This window comes from Coturnix japonica, chromosome 11 (assembly GCF_054131305.1).
Source record: "Coturnix japonica strain WE chromosome 11, WE-NBRP24, whole genome shotgun sequence".
In the NCBI taxonomy this organism is placed as follows: Eukaryota; Metazoa; Chordata; class Aves; order Galliformes; family Phasianidae; genus Coturnix; species Coturnix japonica.
The window spans coordinates 17,469,770-17,490,871 of NC_140673.1; the positions used below are offsets into that span (position 1 = coordinate 17,469,770).

The window sequence follows — 21,102 nt, forward strand, 5'->3', positions numbered from 1 at the left end:
ACAAGCACGGGTAGTTAAACATTTCTGTGTAAATGTTAGTGCTTATAAAGTGCTCCTAAGACATTAAAATTAGAACTAAAACCAAAACAAAACAAAAAAACAACCCACAGAACCAAGACAGGCCCTATTTTTCTCAACCCATGATCACTTGTCAAGCCATGATTAATGCTGTGCTCTGTAGAGGGAGACATTACATCTAGGCTACAACAGACCTAAATTTTACCCTAAGGCAGAAGTCTGATTTAAACATCTCTATTCAAAGTGACATTTGTCCTCTCTTTTCAACCAGTTTCCTCTGAAATTCCAGTAAACTGACTTTGTGACATACAAACGGTCCATTGATTCTAACTTGTCGTGTTGCCTGTCCTTGTAGCAAAGTTGGTTTTGGTGACTGAATGAAGCAAGATGTTATGCATTCAAGAAAAATACAGGAGCAGAGTCCATTAGGTGCTCTATTAAATGCTCGGTTGGAGAACAGCGACTACAATTTACGGCTATAAGGATTCCAGCTTACACAGAAGAGCTGAAGATAAATACTGAGGTCAACATTAAAAATCAGAAAATATTTTTATATTCAGGGGTAACAATGGCCTTCATATTCTGAGGTGATGAGCAAAGATTTTTCTTGTATTACAGACAAGAACACGAGCACCGTCAGGGCCACTCCGAAAAGTAATTACATTTTATCTCCTGCCTTTCACTCTGAAATGTCTGCTAAGGTATTTACATTTGTCTGTTAAAAGAACAACAAGTTAGACAGGAGAAAAAAAACTGGTGGTGATCACTTATCTCAAGTAAATACTATTTCTCCAGTGAATGGTATTATCCCATCTATTTTATAAAGTTATTGTTAGATCCTCTGATTTATCTGTAACCGCTATTGTAGGAATAAAAATAAGACATGCTTATATTTTATAAAGAAACAGCCAAATAGCAGACCTGGACAAGTAGAATAGTCAATATCCTTCTTACTGAACATGAAAAAAGGCAATGTTTGATAATATTAAGCAATTTGGACAGTGCTGGCAAGTTCCTACTAGCCAAGGTAATCTTATTTCTTGCGCTTTTCCGGGTAAATTGATTTTTTTTTCCCCCTCCTCTTAGCTGCTCTAATAATTGGTCAAACTTATACAAGAGCGATGGGATTTTACCTAGCAGACAACACACGAAACAATCCCCAAACATGAAGCACCTTACTCATAAAAACCCACTTTTGTGGTAATTAAGCAAACTGTATTTAAGCTTGCTTTGTGCCAGGATAACAATCAATAGCATTTTGTTGGAGACTACACTCTACCTGCAGGTGTTAAGCATTGTGCTTGCCTCAGTCAGCCCAAGAAGTTTTTTATTATTAAGCCTTTCCAAAATCATTTTGGTAAATAGCAGGCTGGGAAGTTGAATCATTACAACATCTCACTAAGTAAATAAATAAAAATAAATAAAAATTGAAAAGAAATGTGGCATATATACAAATTACACATTCTTCAAAAACCCATACAAAAACCCATTTAATTCAATGATCCATAATCTGGAGATGTTACAATTCCAAACTAGAACAAGATTTATTTTTTTTATTTTTTTTTTAAAGCAATCCATTTCTGGTTAACTATGATTGTCTATCTACTGAATGCTGTAAAACCTGAATATTCATTAAGGAAATGTATTTCTGTAAGTAAACCACTTGGAATACAATCTTCACAACCCATGCTGTAGAAACATATCTTGTACATTAATGGCAGAAAGAACTATGAAATTCAAGAAAATGCTTGACGGGAAGGGGCTGTAAGCCTGCCATCTTTCAGCTTTAATACGAAAAACGATTAAAAGAAAAGAATCATATTTGTCAAAGCAAAGCTGGAAGGAATTCCTAAGCCAGCTATATACTCACATCATATCTCATGTTCTATCTGTATTCCAACAGAGCCACCTCGTACTTTTATTTTCAGAACTGTTGGAAACAAAATGCATATATCTTTGAAAACTACTTAAATATTAAATGTGATTGTTATGACTATTGAGAATGGCCCTAAAATAGCTTTTTGTTTTTCCAGTTTTCTTGACATCCAATTACAGCCGTGATGGCTTAAATCTTTTACTTGTTTCAAACTGAGATTATTTTTTTTTTAAAGACCATTTTAAGTCCAAAAGCAATACACAAATACTTAAGAAGCTGAATAAAGTGTAATTCCAAATCACATTTGTACATCACAAGCATCAATCCTAAAAATAATAATGCTTCAAAGCTGTCTGTGTAACATGACATCTCCAAGTAACACGTCTGACTATGAATTTCACTAACCTATGCTCTGAAGTACACTGCTCTGTAACTGACTGCTTGTCTACCTATGCATGAAGATGATTTCAATTACACACTAGATGTAGTTAAACTTCCCTCGCAGTTCACCAGCTAAAATCTTTAATCGCTACTCCGAATTCTTCTACTATCTTCCATTCACACAGGTTTCTCAGAGGAAGGCAGAGAAGACTAGCAGCGATTTTTGATACAAAGTATCTCCAGGTGGGTACTAGTAGTAGGTTTGTTTTCCTCCCATTACTCCCAGGCACAGTCCTGTTCTCAGCAAGAGCTGCAGTAGAAGTGAACAGTTTTTCTTTATAGGCACGCCAGCACTTCAGGTGGACAAGGGATGAGCACTGGCGTGGAAATATGTATCCTTTTTAGACCAAATTTCAAGAAAAAAAAAAATAAAATAAAATAAAAAAAAATCTACCCATTCAAAGCATTAAACCTTATACTGGATGAATATTACTGCCTACCTGTCAGAATTCATGACATACTACACAGTTGTACTGCATGGACAACCTGGAAAAACATTTTCCCTAGCTGGAGACCTCTCTTTCTAACATTCACACCAGTGAAAGTCATGGACCTTCTAAAAAGCTCTAACTCAAGACTGCAACATTTTTCCTTCATCAGAAACACTGTATTTTTTTTATTTTTTTTTTTTAAATACCACCTTAGCGTCAGCTTTACATAATGCTTTTTAAAAACAAAAATAACAATTCAACCCACATTATTAACCATAACAGCTACACGCTCCTAAGACTACGCTACCTGGTTTATTTAAATTTTAATAAGGTGCCTCCTTACAAGATACCAGCATTTCTGAGCAGCCCTTTCTAGACTTTAAGCATTAAAAGCAGCGAGAGATAAATAAAACATCGAGAAAGCTTCTGAAGCTATCACACAAGGAGCAGGCAAACTTTGCTTTATTTTTTTTCAGAGCTCTCCTCTTGCTCATTTTGAGAAGGGAAACACCCAGCAGCCTGGTGTTAATGTCTCTGCTGATTGTGAAAATTGCAGCAATAAAAACTCCAACTGCTTGTCTTAAATTAAGACTTGCAAGACTACATGTGAGATCTGTATCTTTACGTTAGTTTTTATAACATTTGGAAGTTTGGTTGCCTGCTTTGATGTTGGTCTATTAATGAGCAGGGGAGCCAAATGCCAGGAAAAAAAAAAAAAAGAAAAAAAAAAAAAGAAAAAAAAAATGTTTACTGGTAATTCTCAAGTCAAAACCTGAAGTAATTGGTTTCTCCTACCCCACATGATCCCATATCCCGGTTCCCCCAACCACCAGCGCCCTGAGCCAGCTGAACGTCGTCTGCGCATTTTTGCTGTTGCCAACACAGAGTAAGCTACAGTGATTGAAAATGGCAGCTGAAGGGCTGCTGCTGCACATTATTTTTTCTCTAAGTGGTCCAATTTTGTCATCTGAATGCTGAAAATCTTCTTTCTGCTCTTTTTTTCCCCCCCAAATCTTGAGAGTTTTGTCAAATTTCGGGTTGCCATCATACGAACCAAAGCGCAACATCTTCACTACAATTTTTAGATTATCCCTAATAGCTGTAAGGATAATGCCCTTTCTTCCCAGCACTCTGCATCCTGAGCAGCCTAGTTAACAGCAACTTAAGTGTGATAATGGCAATTACACCAATATGTTCCTTTTGTACACCCAAAGGGTGCTGCTCCAGACAGCTGAAGACTCTAGATAAATAAACAGCTGAAAATTACCGGAAAGTAATGATGTGCCATTTTAGGACCACTAAACATGCCTGTTTACAAAATGCCCAAACGCTCATTTAAGAATAACAGAAATCTATATGAATTATTTAATTGCAGGAGGTTTCGCAAGGCATACCATATCTGCTTAGTTCCTTCATTAAATGAAAGGAGACTGCAGCAGGAGTAAGAACATCCTGTTCTAAAGGCACAGCACTTCCAGGGCTTGAAAGTAATAGTAACAATAATAATAATAATAACAACGATAAAAAATAAAAGCACCTTCCCAATAGGGTGACCACCCCCACCAGAAAGAGGGGGAAAAAAAAAAAAAAAAAAAAAAAAAAAGCTACACACCAAACTTAGAATACCTTTCTAAAAACAAAATATTTGTTTCCATGCTTGTACCATTAACTGCAAGGTATGGAAGGAAGGAATGGAGGAATAGGAAGTTCTCTTTTTTCTTATTCCCTTCTGCCAAAGACGCAGAGCAGCGCAGCCCCTCTGTCCCTGAGAGGCATCTGGCCCCTTGAAGAGGTCCCATCACACTGACAGATAACTGGATTGGGGTTGGCTTTTGGGCTGGTGGATTATGAGCATTGATTTGTAGAGATAATGGAAGGCCAGGCCGGCCGCCTCCCCTTCATACACATGGAAATGGTCACAAACGGCCCAAACCTGTGCACGTTTGGCCATGTACAACAACAGCGGTACACGTTCCACACCGCCACCAGAACGCTTTGCCGTATCTGTTATCAAACTATTTTACAAGGTAATAAGTAACAGTAATTGCAAATGAAGTTATCTCAGCAAACTCACTATAACTGATTAAATGAGATTACAAGAAAAGCTCATTTTCACTTTTTTTTTTTTTTTTTTTTCCCCTCTCCATAAGAGAAATGAAATGGAAGCATAAGGCCGGTGGAGCTCTGAACTTCTCGAGGCACTCCGCACAGCACCCCACGGCACCAGAAGGCCACGAGGAGCGGTCGGCTCGACTCATCGCCCGCGCCACGCGGCCCCGTTCGCCCGCACAATCCCCCGCGCGGTGCGAGTCCGGAGCCCCCAGCAGGCAGCGGGAGCCGTCACCAAAGGTCACTTTTCCTTTTCTTGGAACAAACCATTAATCAATAGAATAGAATTGTCTGAGCGCTTGCAGCGAATGGACCCTGGTTTTCACTCCCGTAATTGCAAAACAGCCTAAGTTCAGAAACATCACCCACACCCACCTCCCCATTTTGCCCCCTTTCAATCCCTGCTGCCCTTTGGGCCTCTGCTTGGAAGCAAATGGAAGACGAACTGAAGTTTTCTCAATTGAGCCGGAGCCGAGAGCCCTTTGATATGCTAATACCCCCCTTCAAACGGTACGGATTCACACTCGCATTAATTCCAACAATTTGTGCAGAACGATGAGAAATGGCACCTCTTTGGGGGGGGGGGGGGGGGGGGAAAGAAGAAGGGGGAGGAGGAGGGGGCGGGCGACCAAAGGAGGGGGCGGCGGGGGCCGGGGGCAGCAGAGCGCTCCTCCCGCGGCCACCTCTTCCCCCACCCCCCCCGACCCGGCCCGCACCGGGGCAATGCGCGACGGAGCAGCACCTGAGCGCTTCTGCCCCGGCCCGGCCGACAGAGCTCGGCGGTATTTTTAGAGGCAGACACAGCAGTGCTGCCTCCTGACACGCTCTGCGTTCTGTCTCCAGATGGCCCCAGATTTCTATATGTGAAAATAAATAGCCAAAAAAAAAAAAAAAAAGTTCTCACTCCACAACCGACAAAGGGCGATTTATTCCTCTTCTCCCTCCTTTCTCCACCCCGCACGTAAGGGCGCTTGGCCGACTTGCACACAAATAAACCCGCAACAGGTAATCATTTAGCGAGCACCGACGCAACTTTCCCCTCGTGGGAGCCGCACCGGGGCCTGTTCTGCTCCGGGGGCCCCGCAGCTCGGCGCGGGGGGGAGGGGGGTGAGGGAGGGAAGGGAGAGCGCGGGGCCTCCGCAAAGCCGTGGGGGGGGTTGCAAGGGGAACCTCCGCGGGGGTGAACGAGGCGGTGCGGGGCCTCGCCGCGAGCAATGGGCCTCGCCGAGGGGCGCGTGCCTCCGCCGGCGGAGGGGCCGCGGGCAGCGCGTGCCCAGCGCCGAGCTGAGCCGCGAGCAAAGTGCCGGGAGAGGGGAGCCGCGGCGCGGGGCTACGCTTACCTCTCTAAGCCGAGGGCGGGCCGGGCTCTGTGGCCCCAGCGGGACCGGCGGCCCCGCCGAGCGGGTGGCGGTGCGGGGTCAGCCCCGGGCGGCGTCGGCGGCAAGGGGCGGCGGGCGGGCGCTGGGCGCTGCGGCGCGGCGGTCTGGGGCTGCGCGCACGGCGGCTTCTCCTCCGTGCAGCCGGCCGGGAGGCTTCGACGCGGCTAAGTCAACATTTTCCTGCGGTTCCCGACGCTCCGCTCCGCGCGAAACGTACGATGCAGCCAGGCTCCCGCAGGCAGGCGAAGGAAAAATTCAATTAAATGGCAAAAGGAGCGGAGGGGACGAGGTGCGGCGCGCCGGGTGCGCCCAGCCTTGGTTGGAGTCCTTTCTGCGCAGCGATCGGGAGGAGGGAGCCGAGGCGATGCCGGCGGCGGGAGTAGCGGGGAGCAACTCACAAATTTTGCGACGAGCCCCCCCCTCCTCTGTCTCTCTGGCGTTCGCGGCGCCCTAATTCACATCTCCCCCAGAGGCTCCGGCCTCGCGCGGCCCCGCCGCTGCTGCCCACCGTCCTCCCGGCCCTGCTGCCCCGCCGGCGGCCGGAGAGCGGGCGGGCACCGCGCGGCACTGGGAAAAACGCAGTACGTACACAGCAGGAAAAAAACCCCAATGAATCGTATCGCAGCCTCCTTTTTGCTCATGCACCTCTCCGTGTGTGACTGGGGATCGCCAAGTCCTGACACAGACTCTCCGGCGGCTCTGAACTGGAGTCACCTCCAGCCTCCTCCCCCTCCAATCTCCTCCCCTCTCTCTCTGCCTCCCCACCCCTGGACTCAGCTAATCATATAAACATATTAGCACGTAGAGCGGCACCGGCGAAGGACAAAAATCTCTCCCTTCCTTCCTTTTTGTTTTCCTTCCCTTCCCCCTCCCTTCTCCCAGCCGTGGGGGTTAAGGCCGGCACCCGCCCGGCACCCGCTCGCCTCCGAGGCCGAGCGCTCAGCGCCCGCCGCCGCTCCCGGCCCAGCGTGGGGACGCGGAGTGACCGCCCGGCTGCTGGGGCCCGCCGCTGCTTGAGAGATGGGGCCGGCCACCCGCCGCCGCCGCCTCCCCACGGCCCCGCTGGCTGCCGACGCGCCGCAGGCCGGCAGGCGTCTCCGCCGCACTTTCTCCTTGGCCGTGCCCTGCGCGCAGCGCTGCCCAACTTGTGCGTTCGGCCCGGGCCGGGCCCAGGTGCGGCGCGACGTGCCCGGTTGCTGCAGCCCGGCTCTGTCCAGCCGACGCCGAACGCACTGGACCGGCGGTCGGCCGAGCAGGGAGCCGGCGACTCCTTCCCGGCCGCCGAGCGGCTCCCCCAAGCTCCTCGCCTTTCCCTTCGCCAGATCTCCTCCGGCTCTCCCTCCTCCCGCAGCCGTCGCCAGAGCCGGCGCTGCGAAGCGATGCGTTGGGGAAAACGTGTCAGGGCAGGGTAAACAACACACTTGGAAGCGATTTAAAGGATGCTAAGTTGACTCATTCTTCTGCTCTGATGCAGAATGCAGGTTGGCAGCGCTGTTGCATTCCTTCTCCAAATCCCATCTTAGAAAGGAGGGCTTGGGATTGTTGTTATTTTATTTATTTTTTCCCCTCCGTGTTGATGCAAATTTGTGAGGATCCGCTCCGACCTTTCGGGCTGTGCCGCATGCACGGGGCCCGGCTCTCAAGGTCAACGAGAAGCAGCTGAGCGCCGCACGACTCGTCCTGGCGGGGAGGACACGGGGGGGACAGGGGCCGCTGCGAGCGCCCGTGCGCGGTTCCCGGGCTGGGGCAGCTGCGGTGGCCGGAGGGGCACAGCGGGAGATCAAAGCGGCACAGACTTGGCCTGATCAGCCCACCAGTTATTTATTCAGTTAGTTTAAACCATTCCCTCCCTTTTCTAGCTGCAGCAGTGAAATACAAGCCCTCTCAATTGCATCTGCCCACAGGATCTCTGGCACAAGACCCAGGGCTTGTTAAACTCTTCTAGGTCCAAAGCGCATTGACAATTCAGCTTAAAACGCCCACACCACACCAGGAAATTGGGGTCGTTACCTTTTGTTAATGCTAACGGCTTATTTTTTAACTTAATTATTTGGACTCCGCTGCATACCTATGCAATTGGTGCTCCAGTTCTGAAAATTTTAACGTTCACTAAGAGAAGCATGACATATTTAAAGGAAACTGGATTGTTAAGTCCTTGCCACAGGAGGTAGTAGGAATCACAGAATGGGCCCATGGCTCTCCAAAACTACTGGAAAATTTCAACATATTAATGTTGTTGATCAGTCCCTGGAAGCACCTATGCACCACGCTGGCCTTCCTCCAGCCACAGCCCTGAGGAGTGGGGAGCAGCCCCCGCCACCTGGCACAAATGGAGGCGTTGTGAGAGCATCTTCCCGAGGTCAGCTTCAGCTGGGTTAAATCTGCAGGCTGCCTTGAAACAAGCTCAGCATGGGAGGACAGGAGATCGTGTGTCTGTGTGATAGTTTTATACCTGCTATGTATAGCTAAAAGTAAAAAAGATGGGTTACATGAGTGCAAAATGCAGTGAAAGAGCAGGTTTTCTATTTTTTCCACACATTTTTTTAAGTTCTCTGTACATCACCAGTATAGCTGTATGCCCTTTCTTGCTGAAAATATCCTTATAGATATCTTTATAGAACCCTAAAGAACCCCTTACGCTCTAATTGGAATTCAATCATAAAGGCGTTTGGATGTATTTTATTAGAAACGTTTTCCTTGAGATGATTGGATGTTTCTCTTATGGAGACATCCTTAAAAAGGGAGTCACAGAGATGTAAAGAGATCCATATCGATTGGCTCTCGTTTTACCATATATCCAACATATATCATTAACGCATCCTACTTTTTGTCAAATAAATGCACTTGCAGATAAACAGTGGTTGCCCTGAACTAACAGCCTTTTCCTTAGTTGATGAGATCAGGACTTAGCCAGAAAACAGTCAAGAGTACAACAAAAATTATGTGGGGTTGGCAGTTTTCCTTGGAGAGGAAGCAAGAGAGGAATTCTTCCATTTAGAGCAAAATACTCAACTGGTTTCTGTAAGACATTTTTACCCTCCTCAAAGGTTGAAAATATCTGCAGAGCTGGGGCTTGTGTTAATATCTGCTGAAGAGGATTTGCCTACACAGATTCAGCTGCAGGACTGAATTTTTTTTTCCCCATTTTCGTCAAAAACTTCTGGAATCATATTTGTTTCTGCATGCAGAAAGGGAGTTTTACAGCTCTGAGTTGTAAAAGTGAGCTTTAAACAACTGGTAACAATGTAAACAGACACCTTTCAGCATTTCTTCAGAAAACATGTGTTTCCATTAATTCTCATTGAATCCAAACTAGGATATAAGAATACCTGGCAGAAGCGTATATCCTTTTGGCAAGTAAAACATTCAAGCAATTAATTTGACTTCATATGAATCAGCATCTGTTTCTTTAAAGCAGGAAAATTCTATACACATGTAGTCATAGCATCCTTAAATCCAATCCTTTGTTTTTCACTCCGCCACAATTAGTGCCAGATTTGAATATTAAGATACAAAAAGGAGTTGCAACAGATCAAGTCTCTTTTCAACACTAAAACTGCCCCTTGTTTGCTTTTTGCTGCATCCCTTTAAAATATGTACTTCATTCCAAGACCCCACAAGTAAATACAGAAAGATTTCCCTTCAAGTCTTGCTTTGCTGCTTCATCACAAAATATCAAGCTTAGAAATACTGCAAGCAATGTCTTACTCCTTCTAAGACCACTTAAAAACATTTTTACCTACCCCTTTTGCTAACATTAAATTCTGTAGTGTTCCAGCTTAAGCTGTATATTCTGCGTGCTTTGCTATCAAATTACTTTGGTGAACCTGCTGGCTTTTGTCCTTGAAAAGCTAAAAGCAAATTCATCGTAATTTTTGGAATAAGCACAAGATCTGTATGTCACTGAGCATTTCTAGGGACTGTCTATAGGATGGTAAGAACTGGAAGAGATGTAATTGTCAGCTGTGTGTTTGGAGAAGGTGTATCTGAGAAAAATTAAAGTTATGGCATACAATAGCCAAATTGTGATGTCTACAAATATGATACTGCTGACTTCCCTAGAGGGTTTAGTCGCTGTTGTTTTGTGGGAATTTTTACCCTAGAAGTGCATCTTACATCCGTCTCTCCTTAAAAAATATGACTTTAAAACGTTTGAATAGCTTGATAAATATTTTCGTATTACCTTAACAGTCACTTGTTCCACGAGAAATGGTTAGCGTGGATTTTATGCAACCTGTTTTTCCATTACTGAAGTTTTATGAAATGACTGAACTTTAAATACTAGCGGCTGACATTTCCTCTTATCTGTACATACTCGTGTGAATAACATATCTACTAACAAATAATTAGATGTAACATTAGCAAAGACTGATGGAAGAGTTTGCATATATATAGTACAGTAGCATCAGCTAAAAGTGGTGTGATGTAAAGATGTGGTTTAATTTGTACGTGTAAAGGCTGCGAACTATTATACAGTCTTACCATTACAGCTCAAGAATGAGAAGGCCAAATTTTGCTTGCTTCATTTCGAAAGAAAACCACCAATTATTTTTCCAGACAAATGTATGCAAACAAAGTGTGAACGATATAAACTATAATAGGAAATATGTAATGTATTGTCTTAAAACTTTAGAAATATATCTTTACAATTACTGCTCTTTTAAACTAAGTAATTGATTTAAGTGTCACTTGGGGAAAAAAAAATTGAATTCATCAATAAAGTGAGAGAATTCTGCAGCTGTTCCCAACAAATAAACACAATATGAATTTGCATTAAACATAGTTTACTTCAGTAATCAATTTTAATGACTTATAATCTATATCATTATTTAAGAAATGACAAAATCATTGACTTACTCATAACGCTTGCTAATTGTTTTTTAAAATAAATTCTACACATGACTAGGGAAACACCCATTTCCATTTGCTTTATGTTAAATCAACATCTAACCACTCATGGTGATTTCATTCAAAGCAAACAGAAGGAACACATTAGCTGTGTGGTTAAAGAGATTGATGGGCTTCAAACATTTTAACCATGGATGTTTTTTTTCCAACTGTAGAAACTCATGTTTTTAATTTAAATAGCTTCAAGAAAATGAAGATCATTTTATTCAACAAAGCTGTTGTTTCTTATTTCTTAAATAGAAATTAATTTAATTTGATTTAATTAAGTAATATTAGAAGCAACCTTGTTCACAAAAAATGCATCTATGAAACAAAAGCATGTGTATTCCATATTAACTAGGTATGCTGAAACAGGATTCTTGTATCACATTAAGAAATAAGAAGACATCAATAAGATTTTTTAACATTCAGACGCATGTTTTTGTGTTCATGCTGAGATACTGCAGTTGTTTTTCTCCTCTATGAAAAGGAAATGTTGGGGAGTGATAAAGCTCTGTGTTGCTGAAGAAGTACATTCTCTACTAGAGGCTTTGGGTATTTGTGTGTGTGTGTATGTTGGTGGACAAGAGTTTACATTCTAGAGGCATGTATAAAGGCCAAAGAGTTTTCAAAATTGAGCTGTTAGGAGTCACGTAGCAGAACATACTTATAAAGAGACAAGTACAATTCCCTGTTTTCATATAAAATCTCAGTACAGGAATTGAAACAATGCTATCAGAAGAGGAACTACAGTGCTGAGCTTTTGGGGAAAGAGATGTTTAATGAGATCCTAATTCTCCAACTAGGCTTGCACTTGTCTAGGTTCCCTTTTATCCAACTGCCTAGGCATTATTTCTGTATTTAGACAGCAAATAAAGTTTCTTATGGAACAAAGCAAGGCTCAGGAGAATTCTAAGAAATTAAATTAGATTTTTCTATTTAAAATAAATGTAATTTTGTTCTGGCAGGTAGAAAGCTGCCCTGTCACCCTCACTGTAAAGAAGATTTTTCTCATGTTCAGATGGAACTTCCTGTTTTCCAGTTTGTGTGCACTGCCCCTTGTTTTGTCACTGGGCACTCATAGAAAAGAGCCCAGCCCCATCCATTTGACACCCACTCTTTAGATAATTATTAATAAGATCCATTCTCGGTCTCCTTTTCTTGGGCCTGATCAGCCACAGGTCTCTCAGTCTTTCCTCAAAAGGGAAGTGCTCCAGGCTCCTCATCATCTTTGTGGTCCTCTGCTGGACTCTTTCTAGATATTCCCTGTCTTTCCTGAACTGGAGAGCCCAGAATTGAACACGGTATTTCAGTTGTGGCCTCCCCAGGGCAGAGTAGAAAGGGAGGATCACTGCCCTCAACCTGCCAGCCACACTCTTTTTAATAAATCCCAGGATATCACTGGCCTTCTTGGCTACAGGGGCATTCTGCTAACTCATGGACAACCTGTTGGCCACCAGAACATCCAGGTACTTCTCCACAGAGCTCCTTTCCAGTGGGTCAGCCCTTAGCCTGTACTGATGTCTCTGTTTTTTCCTCCACGAGTGTAGGACTATACATTTATCCTTTTTGAACCTCCTCTCCATCCAACTCTCCTGCCTGTCTTGGCAGTCCCAAATGGCAGCAAGACCTGGTGTGTCAGCCACTCCTCCCAGCTTTATATCGTCATCAAACTTGCTGAGGGTACATTCCGTTCCTTCATCCAGGTCACTGATGAAGATCTTGAACAAGAGTAGACTCAGTACCAGTCCCTATGGAACAACACCATTTACAGGCCTCCAACTAGAATCTACATCACTGATCACAACCCTCTGATCTCTGCCAGTCATTCACTTCTCAATACATCTCACTGTCTACTTATCTGTACCACACTGCCTAAATTCACTTACAAGGATGTCATGGGAGACAGCATCAAAAGCCTTGCTGAAGTAAAGGTACACAACATCCACTGTTTCCCCTCATCTTCCCATCATAGCCATCATAGAAGGCTACTGGATTTGTCAAACATGATTTCCCCTTGGTAACTGCTCCTAATAAACTTATTTTCTTCTACCTGCTTGAAGATGACATCCAGAATAAACTGTTCTTTCACAGATTCACTTTCACAGATTCAGCCTTTAGTTTCCTGGGTAAATACTCATCTTTATCTGCAGGGCTCTACAAACCCATGAAGATTTAAATGCTTATACTTGGTGTACAGTTAGCTTTACTTTCATAAGAAGTTATGGCATAAAACACACCAACTTACTGGACCAACTTCCAGAACTCAGGCCTCCTCATTCCAACTGGCTACCCAGACCACTGAACTACAATCATGTTTTCTCTGGTGCTCTCTGTTTCTGACCCAGTGAATCCTGAATTGCTTACTGCCTGGTATGCAGTTTTAACAGGAAAAGTGGAGAATATCTCCATCTGTGATCAAGCTGTGGGTTAGAGAACTTGTTAGCTGGAAAGTGAGGTGCCTGTGAGTCCCTTCTGGCAGGAGAGAACTGATCCTATTTCACAAAGGACAAGTCTCCTACAGCCAGATGCAGAATAAAGGTATGGCTTTAAAGGAAAGTGGTGATTACTGATGAATTTGTGACAGGATAACTGTGTTGGTGGGTGCCAGGTGCTCGTTAGATGCTCAGTTCTGTTTTACAGGCAGTCTTAGCAATGACATAGACATAGACCTTCTTAGTTTGATTTGTCTTGACTGAAGCAGTATTTGGCATAATGAGCATTAGAGCTGAAGGAATATTCAGCAAAAAGTCTGGAAATGCCTACTGAACAGGGGCGTCCTCCCCAAGTAGGCAGCACTGAAGCAAAAAAAAAAAAGCTTAAGGGCTTATATTCCTTCCACGTTTCTCCCTTATAGTTTAGCTGTCAGAATTCTATACAATGCCTAATGAAAATCTGGTTCATAATCACAACCATCAAGTTCAGAGATGTGGTAATAGGTTATGAACAGGAAAGAACGGGGTATTCAGGATCAATCATGAAATAAAAGAATCTCACACTGGGTATTCCTCACCTCATGATTGCAATTTTCAAATTTCCTTATCAAAAGGTAGGGCTTGAGAGCCATATTTGCTTCCAAACTTACACATTCTAGTTCATATATACTGTTTGTCAGTATGCCACCAGATTTTATTCTGTAAGAACAAGTGTGGGGTTTTGTTGTTTTTTGTTTTTGTTATTTTTGATTGTTCTTTTGTGCATTTTTTTCATTGTTGTTGTTGATTATGATGTTTTTATCGAGTTTTATTTAAAATAAATTCATTGGTAGTTTTAATCAAGGCAGCATGATGCTTTAAGTACATGTTATCTGGTTCTGCTTCTCAGTTTCCCATCCTGCTCTGGAAGAGCTCATAACCCGAAGCTGATTGGTTATACTTGCTTTGATTTTGTTTTGTGGTTTAAGCCAAGGGCTTGGTCCCTTCTATGTTTTTTACAAGAATCTATTTTTTCCTCTTGGTGCTGATTGCCATTGAGATGCTGACAGTTACTTGATTGGCTCCCTCTGGAGCAGATACCAGAAATGCATCATGGATCACTGGTCAGGGAATGATGGAACAGCAGCACAGTCAGTCTCCCCCCTCCACAGCCACTCCATACATCAGTACTGCTTTGCAATCCATCTTGGCTGGCATGGACAAAGAACAGGGTGGGAGACCCAGATTTGTTTCCAGGTTTATATCTTCTCATTCATATTTTGTCACGCTCGTGTTACATTGCCAGGTGTAGCTTGTAGTTGTAAGAACAGTCATTTTTACTTCATTGAAACTGCCTATAAAAGCCTCCATTTCAGTAATGATTTGTTATACATTACAAACACCTGCTGCACACAGGAATTAATATCATTAAAATATAGGGATCAAAGATATTCCACCTTTTTTTTCTCTAATTAAATGATCATTTACTTCTGACAGACCTCAATGTTTTTGACAAATAGTATTTGAATCTGATTGAAGGTATGGCTACGCCTTCCTAACACACTGCAGTCAAAGAATGATATTACTACCATGCACTGTAGTTAGGGAACATCTATTGAATGCTTAGTACTACTGCTAATTATAAATATTAAAATATATTCAATAATTAATTAAGATGCTATTTTCCATCCCACTATGAGCATTGGCTGCTGTTGGTGGAATAATCATCACCAAAGTATGATATTTTTTATTTTACTGGGAAAATCACAGTTCCGCATTTAATATATCAGTTAAGCTTTTATCACATGCTTGGAAAGCAAAGTAAGAACTCTGTATGCATTTACACAGAAGAGGGAGAACTTCCTGCATATGCAGCCACTGAATCTTACTGAAGAAGTATAAACCACACATTTGCATTGTGCCATTTAGGTGCCCAATTTTACCTTTCTGTTTTCTCTTCCTGTCCCCTCTTTATTATGGATGCATTGGTTTAATTTGCTTTCTTTAGAATTTTTGTTGATAGTAAAATGAATGTGCAAATTCCCTATCAGTTGTATATATTAATATAATTCCCTCTCAAATACAGCTCATTAAAATTAGTACTGGTAAAAGGTGAGATACATATTCATACAGTTATTTACATAAATCCCATTCAACTTTATGCACCCTAAGCCTTAATGCAAAGTATCTACTACCGCAGGTAATTTTAGCACAAGCGAAACAGCACAGAAGTGGCATCTGACTTCCCAAAGATTCAGTGTCTTTAAATAAACGGATTATTTGGAAAGAAAAAAATCTATAAGAAATTATGCTTTTGACATTATTTTTATGAATAAAGATTTACTTTAGTATTCTGCATATTTTAACTCTGTCTCTTAATGCAATGAAATTCTGAGTTTCCAAGGAAGTTATTGGTCAAAATTTATCACCTTACAATCCATTACTGTAGTAAACCTTACCAATTAGATCTTTTATTACAGTGCTGAAGCTAGCCAGCCAACTCTGTTCTGTCTTGCAACCAAGTTCAGATGCATTTTCTAAAAGATTAGTACAAGGTTAGTACAGTTGTTCAATAAGAATATTAGTATGAGGCAACTTATGAGATACTGAACACCCCAGACCCCAAAGTAAATTGTACTATACTGGAAATCAATCGTTATCAGTTTTAGTGATGAAAATATACTCCAAATCAGTAGTGATACACTTATTGGTCTGCAGGTTATTTAGTTGGATTATTTGCATTCTAACTATGAGAAAAGTCACTGGGTCATTATGCAGTCCTGGAGAATTTAGGCATCATCTATTCCTTGTTGCAAAAGACATTTGCTACTAAAAATATATACTAACATCTACCGTGTGCAGGTGCAGATTCTACTTAGCCATGCATCTCTATTGGTGTAAGTGATGTTTTTCTAATAGAGGAGATGCAAGGTCATGAGACGGACAATGGCATATATCTCTCAGAAAATTATTCTGTTGGTACAGGCCTGCAACTTTTATATTTTCCTTTGCATAATGCAGCAACACATTATGACTTATAACAGTCTCTGTTTTTCACAATTTTCCAGTTAATGCAAGTAATGTTTAAATACTCTGAAGTTAGATTATTAACTTCCACAAAATAGAAACAGATGTGTGTCTTAGTATGCCATTAAATTTATGATTTACATAGTATTCCTGAATACAGCTGAGCAGAGGCCAATGATTCTAATTTGCTCTAGATTTACAATAACCTGATCTGGTTTTTGTAAGTACTGAAACACTTTAAACAAAATTAGAAAGCCGTTGTGCTTTGTGTGATTAAAGATGCAATTCCCTTTGGGGTAATGAGAAGAGTTAGAACATGTTTCTTTCTTTATGGATGTTTCTATTATAAACACGAGTACCATATATTATGTATTTTTGTTACTATTTCCTTCTTTTTAATTATAAAGTAAACTGATTGAGTTGTACTGGAGTTCCACTGAAACTCTGCCAAAATCCAGCTAAAGAATGCATGCAGAGGTTCATAAAAATCCTTAAAATTCTTCTGAGGGTCTTAAGGTCTTTTTAGACAAATACTAGCTCCTTATAGTTTTTAGAGACCAAAACATCTCTCTGATTTTAAATGACACAACTTAAAGATTTATTTTAAAAGCTAATGTATTCCTCAGCTCATTAGACTGTGCTAAAACACAAAACTTTACAGGACTAAGTTTGAGTGGATGCATTTCAATGTAGATATGGAGATACAGAATTTTGCTCTCTACAACTCCCTGAGAGGAGGCTGTGGTGAGGTGGGGGCTGGCCTCTTCTTCCCGGTAACTAGTGATAGAATGATATGTAATGGCCTTAAGCTGCACCAGGGGAGGTTCAGGATGGAAAACGTTAGAAAAACGTTTTAGAAAGAGTGGTGATATATCAGAACAGGCTGTCCAGGAAAGTGGTGGAGTTACTGTCCTACAGGTGTTCAAGAAAAGAGTCAATGGCTTACAGAGTAATGTGGTTTAGAGCAGTCACAGGCATGGGTTGATGGCTGGAATAGATGACATTAGTGGTCTTTCCAACCTTAATGATTTAATGATTCTCTGTCTAAGGACAGAGATGGTAGCTGGAATGAAAGACATAGCTTAAAACATAGTTTACTTACAAGGCGAAGTCAAATTGTCATTTCGCTTCACTAAATACAGAATTTTATAAGAATGAGGCAAAATGAGATTACATATGTCAGACATAAGCAAATGGCATGCAAGAAGAATAGCCTTCATATGTGTATTTAAGGACTGATGCAAAGATTCTGAAAATCAGTAGAAGTTAGGCCTATAGAGATGCATAGCTTTGGGTTTAGCTGGAAATGAGGTATTTCCAAATTCTAATGCATGACTACACAAAAGATTTATTTTCTGTAGGGACATTTTTATATATTTTTTTAAGGTTGCCTCAAAGATTTTTTGCATACTGCACTAAAAAAAAAATAAAAAAAAAATCAAATAGATTTTATGAACATAGAAGTGCTGAACCAGGTCTTTAATATAAATAATACCCAGAGTATAATTTTATTTTATGTATTATATTATTCATTTCCTATTTTACATAATGCATTGAGGGTAATATATGCTCAGTATTATATATTCATATGTAATCATACTACAATATATGTATTTATATTTATCTTTACCTCTGAAGAAATGTTTAATATTATTAATCCTTTCATTTTAATTACATATAATTAACCATCATTAAAACAGGAGCATTACTTTTTAATAAAAGTTTAATCATACATTTACTGAAGCACAGGATCAAAATGCTACACACGGATGAGATGTCTTAAAAGTGATTGAATGCATTCAATTTATTTGGTCAGTCACTCTTCCAGTGCACTTAGAGAATGCCATTTGTGCTTCACTCAAGAGATCTCCAAGAGTAAGCTCCCTACTGCCTTCTTTGGCTTGGGATTATAGCATTAGCCAGTCATACAGACTAAGCCACAAGCATAACTCTGTTTACATATTGCATCAAAATTTGCTTTCACTTTTAGCAGTGCAACCCTTGACATGCACAGCACATGGCCCATTACACGTATTTTTGCATTGCTGCGGGTCATTATGATGCAGCACTGGCAGGATTTTTGGTCCAGGCAGGCTCATGTGAACATATTTTAAGAAAGGATGAGCATTACTCTGCCGAAGGATCTGACAATTGCAAGTTGAAAGTTTGAAAAACATTGGACAAGATAAATGTTTCATCATCCATTGAGGATAAAGAGCATATAAATGGACTAGTTCTGCAGTTTCATTAGAACTATCTGAGAAATGTTTCTGCTAAACAAATAATTACACATACAAAAGGCATCAGGCTGACAATAAGAGATTAGCAAACAGTAACTAATTCAAATAAAGTTTATCTTATGCCTAGGAAAGAATTAATACTAGAAAATTGTTTGTTTCTTTTTGGGAAAAAAAAAGAATATGCATATGGAATGATTTTTTTGTATTATATATATATGTGTATATATATATATATTTGTGAGGATGAATGGCATTAGAACTTAGGAACATCACATTTATTTTTCTCCTGCAAGTTAACAGAAGCTGAGGCCCTACTTCTGAAAACACACAGGCAAACTGTTTGCTGAACTAAGACTATATAGTTGGTTCTAGAATCACATACCTAAATATAAGGAAATGTTTCACCTTATGTCTTATATTAAAAATGATGTTAGGTTTTGGAGAAGGAGTTTTTAATTGTAAATGCATACTTGCTGCTTCCCAGAGCGTGGAGCTGTTTGCAGCAAGCTGCTGCTCCCAGAGCCCTGTGTGATTATCTTAGAGTAAAAACTGCAGATGAGAATTCCACATGTCTGAGGCAGAGTGCCTGAAAGGAAAGCTCAGGTTTTAATGACAGAGCATGGGATGGTCATTATAGGAATAAACCATACTGATAAAAAGGGAGAACACCTGGTCAACAAAGGGTTTGTAGTATTTTTTCATATTAGTTATTTCAAAGTCATAGTAAGCTGTCGGAAGACTTTGGTTCATAATAAACATGGTTTCTTCAAGATGCTGGGTGAGTCTGGATGCACTTAGCATAATTTATTTTCCAATTGAGTGTGAGATGCTCAGACCTATTGAAGTTGACTTTTTTTTTTTTTTCCCAAAGAAAATTAAATCAAGTTTTATTTTTGTTCAAAAAGGGACTTAGTTACATTTCTTAATTGTCAATTTTCTTCAAACAATTACTGCAAGACAACATTTTTTAATAAGTGAACATTCAATACATTTTGTGATTTCTTGCATTAAGGCCCACTCTGAAGACGTTTGTCTTTTGCAATTACACAGCAACTCAGAATCAATGGGAAGTTCAAAATGGTATTTATATTGTTTTTGAATCCTGCTAATGTGATTTAAAATTACCTTATCCCAATATACTTTACATCTCAAGGGAGACTGTATTTTAAAGGTTACCATGGCTGGAGGGCTTGATCCATTAGAAAAACATTAACTAAAAATATACAATGGACCCTTTTCTGCTCTTTTCTTTGTATTTCCCACAGCTACTCTATATTATTATTGACATGGGTAAGACAATTTAACAAACTTTAGAGTGATAACAAGGCCATTTTGCAATGGCTGTTTTGTTGAGCAATAAGGCTGCACTGAGAAGGGCAGATTTTGTCTCCTCAGTTCCTGTCATTCTGATCATTTTATTGCATAAAACCTGGGTCAGAAAGTTTACGTCTCTAAAAACTATTGACTTCATGTTTTCAGAAATACCACAACAGAGATTCCAGTAAAAATGTGTAAGAGAACTTTCCACCTTCTGACAAGGCATTTTTACTAATTCAGAAATGGCCGTTGTTGAAGAGCTTCTGTCTTCATTATTTAATTCCTTTGTGGAGCTTACAGTCAACATGATCCCGTTGAGTTCTTTATTTAATATGTTTCAGAGCACAGGACACCTGCCGACTTCTTTAATAACGAGTTGTCCTCAGTTGGCTTATATGTGAAAACTGTGCAGCAGAGGCAAGTAAAGAATAACCTTAGACATTAAGACTGATTCCATTAATAATAAAATAAAACTATGTCCAGGCTCCACACCCGAAGTCCCTAAAATAAATTTGCAAGGGCTTTTCACAGCATGGAATCCAGACAGATTTTTTTTTTTTTAATTGAATTCTGTGCCACGTAAGTGCAGCTCGGTAGAATTCAATTTCCATGTATGCTCCCAGGAAAGAAATACATGCTAAGTATTTTTATTGCTAATGTTTTGGATTTAGTTTCTTAAGTATTATTTAGATTTGACTGTGGGCAGAGTTGCTGGTGTTTACTGTAACACAGTGCTCTGTGCCTTTCTTTGGAGCAGGGACTCTTAAAAAAAGGATTGGCTAAAGCGTGGAAATTTAAACCATGAATAAATTCTGGGTCTTTGTATTGTATTAATAAGGCTCATAATCTACTTCTTTGTGCAAGCTCTATGAATTTGATGGAAAATCTCCATATTCCCAATCCAATCTATATTTTTTATTCCACTTTAATATATTTTCTCTACTTTGTTGGCAGCCTCTTTCA

General features: G+C 40.9%; 1 protein-coding gene across 38 annotated transcripts in view; it reads right to left on the minus strand.

Annotated features, from left to right (window-relative positions):
- Positions 1–21,102, minus strand: part of ADGRL2 (adhesion G protein-coupled receptor L2) — a 373,380-nt gene that overhangs the window by 146,466 nt on the left and 205,812 nt on the right. For 28 of the 38 annotated variants that reach the window (XM_085512237.1, XM_085512228.1, XM_015870279.3 and 25 more), the window contains exon 1: positions 6,216–6,355. The exons of the other annotated variants lie outside the window; for them this stretch is intronic. The gene's annotated coding sequence lies outside the window, so the exon portion shown is untranslated. Of the gene's footprint in view, positions 1–6,215; positions 6,356–21,102 lie in introns of those variants that run through there. 38 annotated transcript variants of the gene reach the window in all.